This window comes from Pelodiscus sinensis, chromosome 13, assembly GCF_049634645.1.
Source record: "Pelodiscus sinensis isolate JC-2024 chromosome 13, ASM4963464v1, whole genome shotgun sequence".
NCBI lineage: Eukaryota > Metazoa > Chordata > Testudines > Trionychidae > Pelodiscus > Pelodiscus sinensis.
Window position 1 is genome coordinate 36255251 of NC_134723.1, and position 20326 is coordinate 36275576.

Below are 20326 nucleotides of genomic sequence, written 5' to 3' on the forward strand. Positions count from 1 at the left end.
GAATAAATTGCCAAGGGAAGTTGTGGACTCTCCATCATTGGAGAGGCACTTTGAAGGGCACTTTTTCCGGAGGATCGGGGCCAGTGTAGACGCTCTTTTCCGGCTTTTTTAAAAGCCGGAAGAAAGCGGCGGACATTTTTATTTAAATGCCGCGGGGGATATTTAAATCCCCCGCTGATTTCCCTACGACGACTGGTGAAATTTACATGCCCCTTCCGGAAAAGGGGCCAGTGTAGACGTAGCCTATACTTTTTGCTAAGGTCAGGCCCCTGGTCCCCAGTGGCATGTGCTTTATATAGCAGTGCTCAGCTGCCATAAATACACGCACCTGAATTACAAACTGCACCAGCACACTGGGAAACACAGAAAATATTTTAGGTGACTAAAGAGAATAATGGGACAAATACATTCCTGGTGTAACAACCCTGATGTCCTCCGGAGTAACCTCTATACCTTCTGGCTGTGGTTCACTGTCCCTCTAGGGGCTTGGCTGCTTTACTACTAGAGGCCACATCCTTAGGGGGTATCAATGGTCATTGCTCCTTTGTCTTCTGTGGAGTGATGACAGTTGATGCCAGCTGAAGTCTGTCCTCAGATACAGTCAGAGGGAGGCAAAACACACAGGCTGTGTCTAGACTGGCAAGTTTTTCCAGAAAATCAGCAGCTTTTCCGGAAAAACTTGCCAGCTGTCTACACTGGCCGCTTGAATTTCCGGAAAAGCACTGACGATCTCATGTAAAATCATCAGTGCTTTTCCGGAAATACTATGCTGATCCCGTTCAGGCAAAAGTCTTTTTCTGAAAGACTTTTGTGCAAAAGGGCCAGTGTAGACAGCATAGTACTGTTTTCCACAAAAAAGCCCCAATTGTGAAAATGGTGATCGGTGCTTTTTTGCGGAAAAGCACGTCTAGATTGGCCACGGACGCTTTTCCGCAAAAAGTGCTTTTGCGGAAAAGCATCCTGCCAATCTAGACACGCTCTTCCAAAAATGCTTTTAACAGAAAACTTTTCCGTTAAAAGCATTTTCGGAAAATCATGCCAGTCTAGTCGTAGCCACACTGTATTGCAACCAGAACAGCACAAATAGACATACTAGCGGTGACTGAAGGAACTTGCTAAAAATAGCAACGTAGCCAGGCAGCATGGGCAGCGGCTCAGGCTAACCGCTTGAGGATGTCCCTTGGCTCCTGGATGGGATTGTACTTGCATAGCTACTCCGTGCTGCTTGATTGAAGTGTTGCCATAGCCAGTGTTGTGAACGGTACATGCTCAAAAAGGCAAAAAGCACATCAGCAAAAATCCTGAGATCTGAAAAATAATACACTTTGTGGGACTCATTTTGTTTGCCATCTGGGTTTTGAATATTTAACATTCATGCTTGCAAGCTGTACTTTGCAATCCACCAGGGCCAGCTAGTTAGAGTGTTTAAAAACTAAAGAAAGCTGAGACTCTTTTGCAGTTCTGGGACTCCAAGAAAAGCTTCAATTTCAGCCAAGCTAGTGGTAAAATGGCAACCACTAGCAATACTGCCTTGAGCAACATGACGTAGATTGCTGTAGCACTGCACAGAGCATGAACGAACATCATGTGCCTGTTGTATACAACATGTAGCATGAATTAGCTAAGCAAAGAATGTAGGGTGAATTCACTTCTGGGAAACTTCAAATCTCACCAATAAAATTATCACAGCATAAATAAATATGTGGTGACATTTAGAGACTTCTAGCAGGGTTTTGACCTCAAACTTTTCAACCCTGTAAGATTTTTCAGGTGACAAAAATAACTTAAGATAGATCTGCCCAAACAAATCCTGAAACCCCATACAGAAGGCTAGGATATGAATAATAAATAGTAATTGACACTAAGTAAAACTATATCTGCAATTTTGTTGGCTTCACACCACAGAAATGTAACACATCATCTCATGTTTGCTTGTAACAGAATTTGTTATAATGTGTAATTAGCTTATACATTCAAGAAATTGATATTGATTCGGAGCCTGATCCGAGCAAATGCTAATGGCCTAATCTAATGCCTCTTGAAGTCAATGGAAAGACTGTAAGGGTATGTCTACACTACCCTCCTAGTTCGAACTAGGAGGGTAATGTATGCATACCGCACTTGCTAATGAAGCCCGGGATTTGAATTTCCCGGGCTTCATTAGCATAAGCGGGGAGCCGCCATTTTTAAATCCCCGCTGCTTCGAACCCCGTGTAGCGCAGCTACACGGGGCTCGAACTAGGTAGTTCGGACTAGGGTGCCTATTCCGAACTACCGGTACTCCTCGTTTCACGAGGAGTAACGGTAGTTCGGAATAGGACCCTAGTCCGAACTACCTAGTTCGAGCCCCGTGTAGCCGCGCTACACGGGGTTCGAAGCAGCGGGGATTTAAAAATGGCGGCTCCCCGCTTATGCTAATGAAGCCCGGGAAATTCAAATCCCGGGCTTCATTAGCAAGTGCGGTATGCATACATTACCCCGCTAGTTCGAACTAGCGGGGTAGTGTAGACATACCCTCAGTGACTTCAATAGGCCTTAGATCAGACCATAAGCTCTCACTGATGTCAGTGAGACCTGAGAGCACTTAGCACATGGCAGAATCAGGTTCTTGCAAGTTGAATTTTGGTGAAAGAAACCAAACATAATTGTTGATGATTGGGCAGTGGCATATTTAAAGTTAGTGGGGCTCAGCTTCATTTTTGGAGATCCCCTTGGGTACCCAGCCAAGAAAAAGAACATAAGATCATAAGAACGGCCGTACTGGGTCAGACCAAAGGTCCTTCTAGCCCAGTATCCTGTCTGCCAACAGTGGCCAGCACCAGGTGCCCCAGAGAGGGTGGACTGAAGACAGTGTTCAAGCGATTTGTCTCCTGCCATCCCTCTCCAGCGTCTGACAAACAGAGGCCAAGGACACCATTTTATCCCCTGGCTAATAGCCTTTTATGGACCTAACCTCCATGAAATTATCTAGCTTCTCTTTAAACTCTATTATAGTCCTAGCCTTCACAGCCTCCTCTGGCAAGGAGTTCCACAGGTTGACTACACGCTGTGTGAAGAAGAACATTCACTCTTCCTCCCCCTTCCATGTTTCATTGTTTTTTATTCATTCTCCTCCTATATGATAAGAAATAAGAAGTAAATTAAAATAAAATAAGGCACTTTGGGTGTGGGCTTTGATATATTTTTACTTTGATTGTTTTTGCAGTCTAACTTTTTTTTTCACAGACCACTGGAAAACACTGGTTAAAATGACCTTTTTGATTTGACACTGATGACTCATCATGTCCTCTTAGAGGTAGTCCCAAAGAAGACAGCAGTTTCACTGTGGCAATGTTCCTCTAATAAGAACACTCCTTCTCAAATTGAGTCGATAACGCAGAATCGATTCTTCTGGATAATTTACATCTTTGCACAAATTTACACATAGCATTAATAAGAGTTTTGGAAGCTTCATGATCAGCAATATCTCTTGCAACATATCTCCAATTAGAATGCCCATCGACCAATGTTTGTTTTCCTTTTCAATGGTCAGGGAATCATTCTCAAACATAACAGTAAGCTGCCTTGGTGGTTTCCGAAAAAAATCCCCCAATTTCTCATTTCTGTGGTCCCATTTTTCTCAGAAAATGGAACTCACAAAGACCTCTAAATTGTTTTTGTCGTCCAACCTTATATCCCTTTCTCAAGTTTTCCATATAACCTAAGTTTTTTGGTTTATTTACTAAGAAATACTCTATCCTATCCAATGAAATAGATTTTGTCCATAGTGCAATGTCTTTAGGGTAGGGTTTCTTCCCTTATTTTAACAAAATTACCAATATTTTGTAGTTCTATTGCCACTTGACTGACATACTCATAATATTGCTTCGTTATTGCGAAAAAGCTGATTAAAAATGTCTGAAAGCGCAGGGGTGTAGCGACGGGTGGGCCTGGGGGGTCATTCCCCAGTTAGGTTTAATGCCAGTGGCACTGGAATATTTTTAATAGTGGGGTGCTGAAAGCCAGCCCCTGTGGCTCCTAGGCGCACCTGGGTGTGGGCCACAGGTACAGGAACTAAGGGTTCAGGGAGGGCTCCTGACATAATAGCTAGGGCCCTGGGCAAGGTGTGAGGGGGTAGATCTGGGCCCCCAAAAGGGCAGAGCCTCAGGCAGAGCTGGGGGCCTAGCTCAAGAGCAGACCCATCACGTTGGGGCTGGAGAAGAAGACTGACGGAGGAAATACGAAGATCTCCATGGCAATGGAGTCAGTTTCAGGTACCCCAGTGGCTCTGTGCTGGCTCTCCTGGAGAAGTGGGCAGAGACCCACAATTGCCCCACCTGAAGGTGAGGGGGGCACAGTTCCATCGGCTGCCTGAGCACACGCCCCCCCCTCCCCCCCGCCTGGGCTCTCCATCTCCTAGCCGCTCTCCCCTTCGCCCGTGGGCAGCAGCCTCTCACCAGGCGGCAGCCAACAGCAGTGTAACATTATATGGGCTGGAGAACTCAGGAGGATGGGGCAGTGCAGCTGCACAGCCAGCTGCCAGAGAGAAGCAGCCCTTTCCTGCTTCAAAGTGCAGTGTTGTCCTGTCGGCTGTGCAACGTGCGGGCTCTCCATCCCATAGCCTTCCCTCCATTATGGGCAGCCATAGCGTGCCACTCTCCCCACCCTGCGGGCAGCCGTCACTCACCAGAAGGGGACCAGCAGCATGAAGTGACCGGAGAGAAGCGGTCCTTTTACACTTCAAAGCATTGCTTTTCTCCAGCCTTCTGTGTAGCTGCCCCATGCTTCTGCGAAGCCTTCCAGCCCATGTTGGCACTGCTCACTGCCTCCTGCCAGATCTCCTGAGGCTGCAGCATGCACATGAGTCCCCTTCTTCTCCTGTTCCGCCCTCCCCCAGCCCTCTCTGCAGAGTGCTCCCCCTGCTCAGGGGAGGGGAGAGGAGGTGTTGGTCCCATTGCTGGATTGCCTGGGCCAAGGGGCCCCATGTCACTGGGGGGCCCGGTGCCAGGGCATGGTACGTTTCATTGTAAATCTGCCCCTGTCATTGGGAATATGCGTTTAGATAAGGAAAAGACAATCTCCTTTATACGGTAGCTAAAAATCTCCTAGCTGATCCATGAGGTTTTAATGGGACTATATAAATTCTGTCCCAACTACAGGCAGTCCCCGAGTTACGCGGATCCGACTAATGTCGGATCCGCAGTTACGAACGGGGCTTTTCTCGCCCCGGAGGACGGGAGTGGTGGGACGCCCAGATTCGCCGCGGTCCGCCGCCCCCGTCCTCCGGGGCGAGAAAAGCTGCTCCCCGTCTCCCTGGTCTACAGGGAGATGGGGAGCAAAGCCTTGGAGCACGCCTGCAGCGGGACAGCCTGGGCGCGCTTGAGCTGTCCCGCTGCGGGCGTGCTCCGCGGCTTTACCCCCCGTCTCCCTGGTCAGCAGACCAGGGAGACGGAGCAAAGCCGTGGAGGACTTGGGCGGTCCCGTCACCCCCGTCTCCCTGGTCTGCTGGGGGGGGGGGTGCAGCTAGTGCCCCCCCCCCCAGCAGACCAGGCTTTTCTTGCCTACCCCTGGGGTAGAGCAGCTGGGGGCACCCGGTTTCAGTTTCAGCAGCGGCTGAATCAGGACGCCTGGGGCAGAGCAGCTGGGGTGCTGCTGGGTTGCTCCAGTAGCGCCGAGGAGCCGTGCTACTGGAGCAACCCAGCAGCACCCCAGCTGCTCTGCCCCAGGCGTCCCCAAGTCAGCTGCTGCTGAAACTGACCAGCGCTGACTACAGGAAGCCCGAGGCAGAGTTGCTCTGCCCCAGGCTTCCTGGAATCAGCCGCTAATCAGTTTCAGCAGCAGCTGACTTGGGGACGCCTGGGTTTCTTAAGTTGAATCTGTATGTAAGTCAGAACTGGCATCCAGATTCAGCCGCGGTTGAAACTGATCAGTTTCAGCAGCGGCTGACGCCAGTTCCAACTTACATACAGATTCAACTTAAGTACAAACCTACAGTCCCTATCTTGTACGTAACCCAGGGACTGCCTGTATGTAGATGGAGGAGGCATTTATTATTGTGGTTTTGCTGGTTAGTGTGAAAAATGTTTCAAACTTTTGATATTCCTATAAAAGGTCTTAGTGAGTGCAGCAAAAGATGAGCAGTCCTGGTTGAATCTCTTTAGTCTGGCACTATCTGGTCCAACAATATCCATGATCTGTCATAGAATCATAGAGCTGGAAGAGACCTCAGAAGGTCAAGTCCAGCCCCCTGTCCAAGGCAGGACCAATCCCAACTAAATCAACCCAGCCAGGGCTTTGTCAAGCTGAGACTTAAACACCTCTAGGAATGGAGATTCCATCACCTCCCTAGGTAAGCTATTCCAGTGCTTCAGCAACCTCCTAGGCAAATAGTTTTTCCTAATATCCAACCTAGACCTCCCCCACTGTATCTTGAGACCATTGCTCCTTGTTCTGCCATCCATCACTACTGTGAACAGCCTTTCTCCATCCTCTGTGGAACCTCCTTCAGGAAGCTGAAGGCTGCTATCAAATCCCTCCTCACTCTTCTCTTCTGCAGATTAAACAAACCCAAATCCATCAGTCTCTCCTCATAGGTCATGCGCTTCAGCCCCCTAATTATTTTGGTCGCCCTCCGCTAGACCCTCTCCAATGCATCCACATTCTTTCTATAGTGGGGGCACAGAACTGAACACAATACTCCAGATGTGGCCTCACCAGAGCCAAATAAAGGGGAATAATCACTTCTCTAGATCTGCTGGCAATGCTCGTCCTAATGCACCCTAATATGTCATTCGCTTTCTGGGCTACAAGGGCGCATTGCTGACTTATATCCAGCTTCCCATCCACTGTAATCCCTAAGACCCTTTTCTGCAGAACTGCTACTTTGCCATTCGGTCCCCAGCCTGTAACAATGCTTGGGATTCTTCTGTCCCAAGTGTAGGACTCTACACTTGTCCTTGTTGAAGTTTATCAGATTTCTTTTGGCCCAATCCTCTAATCTGTCCAGGTCACTCTGGACCCTATCCCTGCCCTCCACTGTATCTACCTCTCCCCCTAACTTAGTATCATCTGTGAACTTGCTGAGGGTGCAATCCATCCCCTCATCCAGGTCATTAATAAAGATATTGAACAAAATTGGTCCAAGAACAGATCCTTGGGGCACTCCACTAGAAACCGAACAACCAACCTGACATTGAGCAGTTGATCACTACCCATTGGGCTCGACAGTCTAGCTAGCTTTCTGTCCATCTTACAGTCCATTTATCCAGTCCATATTCCCTTAACTTGATGGCAAGAATATTGTGGGAGACCGTATCAAAATCTTTGCTAAAGTCAAGGTATATCACATCCACTGACTTTTCCATATCCACAGAGCAAGTTACATCATCATAGAAGCTAATAAGATTGGTCAGGCACGACTTGCCCTTCATGAATCCATGTTGACTATTCCTGATCACTTTCCCCTCTTCCAAATGCTTCAAAATGGATTCCTTGAGGATCTCCTCCATGATTTTTCCGGGGACTGAGGTAAGGCTGATTGGTCTGTAGTTCCTTGGATTGTCGTCCTTCCCTTTTTAAAAGATGGGCACTACATTTGCCTTTTTCCAGTCATCCGGGATCTCTCCCGATCTCCACGAGTTTTCAAAGATAGTGTCCAAAGGCTCTACAATGACATTTGCCAACTCTCTCAGTATTCTTGGATGCATTAAATCCGGGCCCACGGATGTGTGTATGTTTAGCTTTGCTAAATAGTTCCTAACTTGTTCTTTCCCAACCTAGGGCTGTCGACCTCCTTCCAATACTGTGTTGCATAGTGCATTTGTCTGGGAGCTGACCTTGTCAGTGAAGACAGAGGCAAAGAAAGCATTGAGTACTTCAACTTTCCCCACATCATCTGTCACTAAGTTACTTCCCTCATCCGGTAAGGGCCCCACACCCTCTCTGATCACCCTCTTAATTCTAACATGCCTGTAGAAACCTTTCTTGTTATCCTTCACATCCCTTGCTAGCTGCAATACCAATTGCGCTTTTACCTTCCTGATAACTCTCCTGCATTCTCGAGCAATCTATTTATATTCCTCCCTAGTCATCTGTCCAAGTTTCCACTTCTTGTAAGCTTCCTTTTCGTGTTTAAGCTCACCAAAGATGTCCCCGGTAACCCAATCTGGTTGCCTACCATATTTGCTTTTCTTGCTGCCCATCCGGATGGTTTCTTCCTGTGTCTTTAATAAGGCTTCTTTAAAATACTGTCAGCTCTCCTGGACTCCTTTCCTTTTCATGTAAGCATCCCAGGGAATCCTGCCCATCAGTTCTCTGCGGGAGTCAAAGTCTGCTTTTCTGAAGTCCAGGGTGTGTATTTTGCTACTTTCCTTTCTTCCTTTGATCAGAATCCTGAAATCTACCATCTCATGATTACTGCTTCCCAGGTTGTCACCACCTCTACTTCCCCTACTAGTTCCTCCCTGTTTGTGAGCAGCAGGTCAAGCTGCGCATAGCCCCTGGTCAGTTCCTTCAGCACTTATACCAAGAAGTTATCCCCGACATTCTCCAAAAACTTCCTGCCTTGTCTTTGTACTGCTGTATTGGTCTCCCAACAGATGTCAGGGTGATTAAAGTCGCCCATGAGAACCAGGGCCTGCAATCTGGATGCTTCTCTCAGTTGTCCAAAGATAGTCTCATCTACCCCATCCACCTGATCCAGTGGTCTATAGCAGACATTAACCATAACATCACCCTGTTGCTTCCACCTCTAAACTTAACCCATAGACTCTCAACAGTCTTTTCTCCCTCTAAATACTGGAGCTCCGAACAATCATACTGCTCTCTTACATACAATGCAACTCCTCCTTTTTTTCTCCCCGGCCTGTTCTTACTGAACAGTTTATACCCTTCCACAACAGTGCTCCAATCATGTGAGTCATCCCACCAAATCTCCGTTATTCCAATCAAATCATAGTTCTTCAACTGGGCCAGGGCTTCTAATTCTTCCTGTTTGCTTCATAGGCTTCTCGCATTTATGTACAAACACCTTAGATAACCAGTTGATCGCCTTACTTTCTTCATTTGAATCAGAGATCCTTCTTTGTTGCTCATTTCTCCTTATGTTTCTTCCTGGTATCCGACTTCCTCACTTACCTCAGGGCTTTGGTCACCGTCCCCCAACGAATCTAGTTTAAAGCCTCCTCACTAGGTTTGCAAGCCTGTCCACGAAGATGCTCTTTCCTCTCTTGGTTACGTGGATTCCATCTCTTCCTAACAATCCTAGGGTATGTCTACACTACCCCGCTAGTTCGAACTAGCGGGGTAATGTATGCATACCGCACTTGCTAATGAAGCCCGGGATTTGAATTTCCCGGGCTTCATTAGCATAAGCGGGGAGCCGCCATTTTTAAATCCCCACTGCTTCGAACCCCGTGCAGCGCGGCTACACGGGGCTCGAACTAGGTAGTTCGGACTAGGTTCCTATTCCGAACTACCGTTACTCCTCGTGAAATGAGGTGTACCGGTAGTTCGGAATAGGCACCCTAGTCCGAACTACCTAGTTCGAGCCCCGTGTAGCCGCGCTGCACGGGGTTCGAAGCAGCGGGGATTTAAAAATGGCGGCTCCCCGCTTATGCTAATGAAGCCCGGGAAATTCAAATCCCGGGCTTCATTAGCAAGTGCGCTATGCATACATTACCCCGCTAGTTCGAACTAGCGGGGTAGTGTAGACATACCCCTAGTGCCCAGAACAGAGTCCCATGGTAGAAGAAACCAAAGCCACCACCTGCGCAACCACGCATTTACTTCCTCAATTCAAGGATCCTTACCTGGACCTTTTCCTTCAATGGGAAGGATGGACGAGAACACCACTTGCACTTCAAATTCCTTGATCTTTCTTCCTAGCCCTGCATAATCTGCTATGATCCACTCAAGTTCATTCTTGGCCATATCGTTAGTTCCTACATGGAGAAGCAGGAAGGGGTGTCGATCCAAAGGTTTAATCACTTTTGGAAAACTCTCGGTCACATCCTGAATGCAAGCTCCCGGTAAGCAGCACACTTCTCAAGATTGCAGGTCTGGATGGCAGCTGGATGACTCAGTCCCTCTTAGGAGGGAGTTCCCGACCACCAGCACCCATCTTCTTTTTTTGGGGGTGGTAGTCGTGGAACCCTCATCTCTAGGACTACACATCTCATGATTTTAGCTTTCTGAATGTCCACTTATCACAGGTGTGGCCAAGTTTCCCACAGTCCCATTAACTTGACAACCACCAGTCCTGGCTCCCTGTGTTCTGTGCTGTTATTTAGCTCCAGTTTACTTCTAACTGTCTTGTAAGAGCCCAGTAAGCAGAGAAAGTGTTGGTAATGCTGCTAAACAATATTGACCTCCCAGCAAATTTTTTGGGTCCACACTGGTTAGGTCCTGAGGGTGCTGGACTAGAGAGGTTCAGCCATTAGTGGTTTAACTCTCCTAACAACTACAGTAGTCTGCTGCTGAAAAAAAGTCCTGCTGGAATGTAATGCCTTGCTACTGGAGATGATTAGGGAATGAGTCTATTTCCTTCTACTCCTGTCATTGCTAGGATGTACTGCACAAACATTACTGGCCAGCTTCTTCAGTGCAATGTGTCCATTACACATGGCACCAAAGGTGTAATCTAGCCCCAAATGAAGATCACTCTTGCCCCATTCACTAATCCTTGTGGCTGCATAGCATAGTAAGTAATAAGGGGTAGGACATAGGAACTTCATCATGGCATCCATGTGCATCTATTTGGCACCTGGTGTCATTTACCTGGTGTCATTTGCCAGCTGACATATAAAAAAAGGAACACTATCCCTATACACAGCCACCTGAGGCTCAGGGGAGGGACAGAGCATATGCTAAGCGACCTTAGAATGCAACCTCCCAGATCTGCTCTTGTCCCAGTGAGTGGTCAGCGGTTCCCATTTTCATTATTTCTTGTAAAATACCAAACAGATTGTAATGAAAATATTGGTCTATGTATGAGTGTGTGGGTGGGTTGTGGTTAGAGAGATTAGTTGCTAACAGAATGACATTAAGTACAAAATGGTTTTCTAATGATGAATCATTTTTCTACATTAGGGCTGCTTATTGAGGTTTTGCTAAAAATAGCCCATTTTAAACTATGGTTCAGCCCCCCCCTCTTCCCGCCTCTCCACCTCCCAGTTTAAAAAACCAACAAAACATGAGGGCTACGTCTAGACTGGCCCCTATTCCGAAATAGCCATGCTAATTTCCAACTTTGGAATAGGGAAATCTGCGGGGGATTTAAATATCCCCCATGGGATTTAAATAAACATGTCCGCTACTTTTTTTCCGGCTTGGGGAAAAGCCGGAAAAAAGCGTCTAGACTGGCGCAATCCTCTGGAATAAAGCCCTTTTCTGGAGGATCTCTTATTCCTACTTTCAGGTAGGAAAAAGAGATCCTCCAGAAAAGGGCTTTATTCCGGAGGATCGCGTCAGTCTAGACACTTTTTTCCGGCTTTTCCCCAAGCCGGAAAAAAAGCGGCGGACATGTTTATTTAAATCCCACGGGGGATATTTAAATCCCCCGCAGATTTCCCTATTCCAAAGTTGGAAATTAGCATGGCTATTTCGGAATAGGGGCCAGTCTAGACGTAGCCGAGGGGTAAGGTAACTGATAATAACTCATCCATCCACTGACTTCTTTACCCCTAAAATTCTCACCCCAAAGCCAAGTCAAACTAAAACTTACTTCTCCTCCATGGGAAAATCTGGTGGGGCAGAGATCAACCAATGTAAATGGAATTTCAGTTGAGTTAATGAGAGGCGAGTGAGGTCCTGTGTTCTATCAGACACTCCATTTCTGGATTCTGTCTGGGGCTAGCAGGACTGAAATATTTGTGTTCTTGTGACATTTCCCCCCAAATTCAGTGCAGGAACTACTAGATATTTCACTAGTGGGGCTATTGTCTTGTGAATTTTCCAGCCTGGCTCTGCAGACCCAAGACCCAAATAAACTCTGAATAAACACACAATTTAAAGGACATTTATTAGAGCCAAAGCCAACCTCAGAATCATCTATCAACTATTGTTAGAAAAAAATGACATGATATGAGTTATCTGTTTTCAAGTTTGCAGGCAATATCCACCAAAAGGGGTGAAAAAGAAGAAAGTTTCTGAAATACAATAGGGCTATGCCTTCCAGCTCCTCAGAAACAACTTAATGGGTATTTTTGCTCTTCTTCTTCAGCATATTAAGTTTGCAGCTGATACCAAGCTGGGAGGTGATTAGATGATAGGGTTATAATTCAAAATGATCTGGACAAGCTAAAGAAATGGTCTGAGGTAAACAGAATGAAGTTTAATATGGACAAAACCAAAGTATTCCGCTTAGTAAGGAAAAATCAGTTTCACACATGCGGAATGGGAAGCAACTGCCTAGGAAGGAGTACTGCAGAAAGGAATCTAGGGGTCATAGTAGACCACAAGCTAAATGGGGCACTGTTTTAAGAAAAGCAAATGTGATTCTGGGCTGCATTAACAGGTGTGTTGCAAGCACTCCACTCTGTGCTGATTAGGTCTCAACTGGAGTATTGTGTCCAATTCTGAGTACCACATTTGAAGAATGATTTGGAGAAAGTCTACAAAAGAGCAACAGAAATGATTAAAGTTCCAGAAGACATGACCTATGCGAGAAGACTGAAAGAGTTGTGTTTATTTAGTTTAGAAACGAGAAGACTGAGAGGGGACATAGTAGCAGTTTTCAAGTACCTAAAAGAATGGTACAAGGAGGAGGGAGAAAAATTGTACTCCTTGAGCTCTGATGATAGGACAAGAAGCGATGGGCTTAAATTGCAGCAAGGGAGGTTTGGTTTAGGTTGGACATTAGGAAAAACATCCTGCCTGTCAGGGTGGTTAAACACTGGAGTAAACTGCCTTAAGAGGTTGTGGAATCTCCATCACTGGAGATATTTAAGAGCAAGTTGGATAGACATCTGTTAGGGATGATCGAATGGTGCTTGGTATTGCTGTGAGCGTAGGGGACTGGACTTGATGACCTCATTCTGGCAGGAATAACAGGTAGTTCGATTTAGGGCTTTATTTCGAAATAACGGGTCCCTGCCGCATGGAGATGCGGGCAGTTAGTCCGGACTTGTAAATTTCAAAAAATGGCGACCGGCCTGGAAGATGCAAATCAAGCACGGGATATTTAAATCCCGGGCTTGATTTGCAATTTTGAATGCCTACATTAGCCTCCCTAGTTCGAACTAGGGGGCTAGTATAGTCATACCCTAAGGCTGTGTCCAGACTCAGGGTTTTTTTCGGCAAAAAGTAGCCTTTTCCCGAAAAAACTTCCCCTGCGTCCAGACTCAAGCCGCGTTCTTTCGAAATAATTTCGAAAGAACGCGGCTTTTCTTTCGATGGCGGTAAACCTCGTTTCACGAGGAAGAACGCCTTCTTTCGAAAGTTCCTCTTTCGAAAGAAGGCGTTCTTCAATGTAAATATGGCTTCTTCAAAAGAGAGCATCCAGACTCGCTGGGTGCTCTCTTTCGAAAAAGCGGATTGCTCTTTCGAAAGATCCGCCTGCAGTCTAGACGCGATCTTTCGAAAGAGGCTCTTTTGAAAGATGCTTTCGAAAGAGCCTCTTTCGAAAGAAGCCTGCAGTCTAGACATAGCCTAAGAGACAAAGGCAAAGTTCATTGTCATGGGGGACTTGCTGACTTCCCCTCTTGCTTGCTGCCCAGACAGTGCACAGACTGAGAGGTAGAGCAGAAACTGGGATGCCAGGTGTGCTTTCAATGTTGCAATTAGTTAAGTAAATGAAATGTCTTGTACCGAATGCATGCAACTCAATGAAGGGTTCAAAGAGCAGCCTTTTGCTGAGAAAACATGAGTGATGACCTGAGCTACATCAGTGCTATAGACATGCATGGAAGAGGGGCAAAGATAAAAGAGGGGATACTCTTTATGGGTTAGAAGAAATCATAGGGAGGAACAGCAGGAAAATGTTCCTGAAACTGCTGTGGATTAAGAAGATGAAAAATAATCTTGTGAATAGCAGATCTGGGAATAAGAGCAAAACTTTGGCTGAAATGCTTGTGTTGCTGCTTCCTAATGAAGGTGTTGGAGACCAGTCTGTTGGAGCTTTGGTTGCTGTCCAATAGTTTCTGCTGCAGTTCTTCTTCTTATGTTTTGTCAAGGACATGATTTCTCTCATTCCCAGGCTTCCACCTGTTCATGCTGGAGCAGTTACCGTGCCAATGCAGTGAAATTAGTTGGTTTTTTTGCCATCTATCAGTTTGCGTTTCCAACCATGTGTTGTGGTAACAGGTTTGTGAAATAGAGGGTGTGGAAGGGAAAGCAGCTGTCTGAGGATCCATCCAACAGCTTTAAGCAGAGGCACTGAAGGAACAGGGCAGATGCTTTTAAATCTGTGCCTTGGAAGCAGTTGATTTTGTGTCTGCTCAGTGGGGAAGAGGGGTTCTCTGGTTAGCTGAGATTTTTGGTCCACTTCCTTGTCTGCCAAAGGGGGCATGTTTTAGACTGTTTGAATGCAGCCACTGATATGTCTTTAAAATCTGTTTCTGATTCTGTATGCATACTGAAGCTGACCATTAAACCAAACCTCACAGTCCAATGGCATCTTGAGCATAAAACCCACCCACATCATATTACTACATAAATCGGTGCCTATGTTATCCAATGACGATTAGCTGATTTCAGTTTCAATCCACAATGTCTTGTTTTAATCTGTCACCAGATGTAAGTTGTGGCATATACACTTCTTTTGTTGGTTGAGGGGCTATTACAAAGCTTATGAATGTTAATTTCACACCCATTTGATGTTTGTCTTCATATACGATGTTGCCCATTTGAATTTGACATTGCATAATGTTTGCAGCAGAACTAATTGAAATAATAGCCATTAGAGTCCTCAGTATTTGTATCTTTTGTGTTCCAGTCTGCTGGCCAGTTTCTAAAGACAAAAATCTATCCTTGTACCTAGCTTGTGTTATGTTAGAAATATTTGCCAGGATGCCCCTTGGGATCCCAGGTGGGATTTTCCCCTATCCCCTCCAATATTTTTATACAGGTTTAACCTCTCTAGTCCGGCACTCTCTGGTCCAGCAACATCCGTGGGCAAGCATGATTTTAGTTAGCCAGAAGTTCAGTTATCATGGGTGTAGTCCAATTTCCTGCAGTCCTGTAAAGTTTGTTTACAGCCACCAGTCCTGGCTCTCAGGGTACGTCTACACTGCATGCTTATATTGAAATAAGCTATTCCAGAACAGCTATTCTGAAATAGCACGTCTATACAGCAGGGAAGCCTCAAAATTAGTCCAAGAGAGGCTTCCCTAATGTAGACGTGCTATTTAAAGCCCCAAGAGGCACTGGGGAGGAATAACTTAGAATGGCCCTGGTGAGCAGTGGAGCATCTATATATGCCTTATTTCAAAATAGCTATTTCAGAATAGGCATTATTCCTCATAGACTGAGGTTTACAGATTTCGGAATAAGCCGTCCTTTATTTCAAAATTATTTCAAAATAATGGAATGGCTGTGTACACACTTGCATTGTTATCTCAAAATAACGGTGCAGTGTAGACACATCCTCAGTGTTCTGTGCTATTATTTAGCTCTAATTTACCCCTAAATATCTTCTAAAAGCCCAGTAAGCAGTGGAAGTGTTGGTAATGCTGCTAGACAATACTGACCTCCCAGGGTTCGGCAAATTCTCTGGTTTGACACCAGTCAGGTCCTGAGGGTTCCAGACTAGGGAGGTTCAATGTGTATCACCCAAAGCCACAGGGTGGCCACATCATCCCAGGGAGCAACAGTCCTTTCACCTGCACAGCTTATTTAACATGGAGAATCGATCGTAAGTGTGTTTACAAAGCACTCTTTTTGCTACTGCAAGCTGCCTCTATGCCAGGAGGGTTTGCCATTGTAACTATACTAGAAAACCCTTTCTAGAGTACACAAAGCCTTTTGCCTCCATTAGAAATTGATTCTTTGTTGTGTTCCTCCTCACCAACCTGGTATATCTGTCAAGTCCTGTCAGCAGTAAATCAAGGAATTTCTTCAGAGGCGGTTAAGCCAACATTTGTTATGGAAATATTTCTCATTGTGCCTTGGTACGCACGCCCCTGAAAACACCCATATTTAGATGAATCTGGGAGGAGTGGATTCAAGGAAATTCTCACTATGATGCTACAATCTGAGAATGAAGCACAATAGTATGAACTTGAGAAGGGGCCGGTTATTTCACAGATAAAAATGTGAAGCCTCAAGCCTTATTGATGAGGGCTGGTCAAAAGAGTTCCCATCAAAACAGTTTTTTGATGGCTAACTGGGTTTGGCCCGAGTCACCATGCTACAGACAATTCTACTTTCATCAAAAACAAGTTATCAGTTTTTTGGTGGAAATTCAAAATTGTCCTCGAAGTGTTAAGATCCCTCTAGCTAGCTGAACATCAAGTAGAGACCACCTGTAGGTGTTCAGAGTCATTCACATGCGTCTCAGCACCATGAGACTCACAACCATGAATGAATAGCCTCATATCACCATTGTGAGTTTGGCAGGACTGCCATTTTATGTACAGGAAAAAAGCATGTTATCTGAGGCTAAATGGGACCCAATCCCAGCTTCATCGTCTCTCTCCTGAATCCTTGTGCTTCCGTCTCACTTCAGTGTGGTTGACAACACACCTGGCCTGGTTAGCTGTGGTTAGGTAGGCCTCCTCCCATTCCTCCTCTGAGCACATATGAACTGGCTTTACTGCTCATTGCCTCTGCAGCCTGCCGCCAAAACTTACTGCTTCATGGCTGACTCTGAGGCGACCATATGGCCATTTGTGCTCTGGTCATTTCTTCAATTTGCCTAAAATCACTTCCTTCTATGCCCCATATTGTTGTCCTCTAGCTGCTAACATTAATCATCTTTGTCTTCTAAGACCGTGTCCTTTGACTCCGTCTGTTGTAATACATTTAAACTCTTTGGCCTTGTCGTCAACATACCACCTCTTTCCACCCTAGCCTATATCTTGGATCTTATCCCTTAGCCACTCTCCTTCGTGCCCTCTTTACTCCACCAGTGACATTGGTCTTAGCACTCCCTTTCTGTGTCTTTTCCCCCATACATGACTAGCTTCCCATTCACTGTAGACCTTCACTGCAGCCAAATCGCTGGATGAGCCACGTCTTCCAGGAGACCACAAGCTTATTGTTACAGGCCTCCTCTGTGAGAGAGAGAGGTGCAAAACTGATGCCAACCCAATCCCGTGCAACTTGTACTGTCCTCTGGCTCGTCTTGTCTCCACTGTGCCTTGTACAGTTCAGCCTATAAATTCCCCAGTGCAAGGGCCAGGGTTATGTAGAACACATCAATTAGGATATGTGGGTTGGCAAAAAGATTGGAACGCTGGCTTACCTCTGCTTCAGTGAGGAAGGGTAGAGTGAAAAAAAGGCTTAAAACAAAAAAAGGGGGTGCGAAACCTTTGCATGCATGTGAGGTCTCCTCAAATGCCTGTTGCGAGGGAGTGTTCCCTGGGGAAGCCAGAGCTGTGCTGTGGCTTGTGAAGCCCATCAGCCGTGATGTTGACTGTTTCACAAATTCCGTTCAAAACTGAAGAGAATGCAGCACAGCGTCTGTCTGCCATTTTGCTGCTTGGCAGCGTGTGCACCACTGAGTTTGTGGGTGGAGAAGGTAGGTAGGGTGGGATGATGGCTGCTGTCGAGAATGGCAGGGCTCAAGGGGACTGGAGACCAAATTCTTGGTAGCACACAAAGAAGGAATTCAGAGGAATATGTTGTGAGGATGGCTGACCTGTAAATCAGGAAACTTGAACAAGGCTCCTGGGCTGGCACTCAGCTCCCTTGCAAGCCATTGCCCGCTTCTGTGCTCAGCAGACTGGACTAAATAAACAAAGGGCCAGGAATCGGCATGCCACGAGAATTGCTTAGATTACAGAAATAGTGCTTTGATCATCATGTGAGCCAGAGATGCTCTGAGCCGGACCAGATGATTGTGTGCTGCAAGAGACCAGCAGCAGCCTGTGGCCCAGTGTTTCTGATGGCACTAGCTGCTAACTCCTCTGAGCAATGGTGCAACATTTCACTAGTGTAGACAAAACACAATGGAACTGGTTTTAAAAACAGTCTGTGGTAAGGAAGTGCTAATGAGCTGGTTGAAAAATCTTTATTTGCAATGTCCACTTCTCTGCTTTTTATTTAGAGATGAGGTTTTTAATTTCATTTTAAGCCACTTTAATGTTGGTGCAGTGTATTTACACTAGCATGGTCAGCCATGAGTAACAGGAAGCGGAACCAGGTGTGCCTGTCCTAGAAAAAGTGACATCTTTCAGGTAGTACCACCTAGCAGTGCTGAAGCTGCACCAGCGCTGGGGTCTTGTGGCTCAGTGATATTTTTCCCCCCCTTCCTTTATACTAGGAAATGCTGCTCAGAACAGGTTTTGGAACCAACCACCCGAGCATTGTGTACACGCGCAGCTTTGGGCAAGCTCACCATGTTTGGTTGTTGCACAATCTTGGGGTTATTAGCCCTGGGGGCAGCAAGCTGGCTGCTCGAGTTTTGATAAATAATGTTGCCCTGTTGTGGGAGCCTCATCTACTGACATACTCCCCATCCCCGGTCAGCTTCTTGGTCCCCCTGCCAACTTGTCATACACACAGATGGCCCAGTCCAGTGGTGCCTGCCTGGTGGCACAATATGAATGCAGCCCAGGCACCCCGGGGCTAGTAACTTTTTGAAATTCTGCCCCAGTTATTAAAGATGTTATATAAAATATAGCAGTGATGCTTCTGGTGATTTTGAGTCAACACGTACAAGATTACATAAAAGCATCTCAGGCAGTGGAGCCAACCTGCGGCCCAGTCAGGACACAGCCCTGCCAGTCATGTGTGAAAATAGGATTTAGGCACCTAAGTGCACACGTACTTTTGACCCCCCGCCCCTCCAGTGCCCAAGGAGGATGACGCGGAGGAATGCGTGGGGATGACGTCTTTCACACACATACATTTGATATCTGTGACTTTCATAGGGCACTCAAAAGTGCCTCCCCTCCCAGCCATTGAAAAGCCCAGCTGCTTCAGGAGTGGACAAAATCCAGCTGAAAGCTGGTGGCAAGAGAGGCAGCACATAGCAAAATACCGGAGCAGAGCGAATTAGCCTGTGTCTTGTTGGTGTCATGGGCTGTATTCCTTTTCTGGGGGTTTGTCTGGAACGTGCTGGCTAATTGTCATCTGTCCCCCATCCCAATAGGGGCTAAGCTACATAGGGTCTAAAGGAGCTACAGTAACTGGAGTCAGGCACCTCACAGCTCTAGGCTGCTTTGACAAAATGCCAGCGACAGGAGATACGAGCCAATATCTGTGGTCAGGTCACTGCATTATCGCCTTTCGTTCACCTCGTAGGCTGGCTGCCATTTATTTTTGTCACCCCTTCTGTGAGGGAACAGCTGGAGTTTATAAGGGCCATAAAGGAAGGCAAAACTGCTGGTGAATTTAATGTGACACAAGTGTTGACTCTTCTTGTCCTAGCAGAATAAAACACTGGGGAAAAATAAACATCTGCTTTCCCACCTTGGTCTCACCTGAGTCTAGAAAAATCTCAGGGTTGCCATTTAGATTAGTGACATGGCAACAGCTGCCTGGACAGCGGCTTGTGGCATTTTGTCATTGTTCCCAATTAAGAAGGTTTATGAGCTGAAAATAATTCAATCTCATCCTTTTTAGTCTTAGGCAGATCTGCAGCTTCAGCTGTTCCGAGGGGAACAGAATCTTGATGGATGTTACTGACTTTCAGGAGGCCTTGTGCTCCCATGTCAGTTCTAAAATGCTTGCTCTGAGGGCTGGAGTTTTCAAATGAGACCAGTGCCGGATTTTTCAAGTGTTCTGCTCCCACTGTAAAATGTAGGGCCAGTTTTTCAAAAGAATACTTGGTACCTGTGTTTAAGTCCCTACCAAGGGAGCCAACTGCTTTTAAAACTCTGGTGTTACTAGTGGGTGCCGAGCCTTTCTGAAAATTACAGCTGAAGGCATAGGGCAGTTTTAGTGCTCGAAAAGTTTACAGAAACTAGCAACTGGAATTGAATCGCCATTTTTAGGAGTGGGTAGGTTGACTAATTATACATAGAAAGCGATGTTCCCTGATGCTAGCCCTTTGACTTGACAAGTTTTTAGCTTCTGGGGTTATATTGACATTAAAGAATATAATTTAGCTGGCTATATGCTTAGCTGGTACTGCATGATTTTGTGTTCTCATTAATGTTCTTTACTTCAGAGATTTCTAGGCCTAGCAAAAATAATGTTTAAAAACTAGATACAGAAAAGCTGCTATGACTTCAAAGCAGATGCA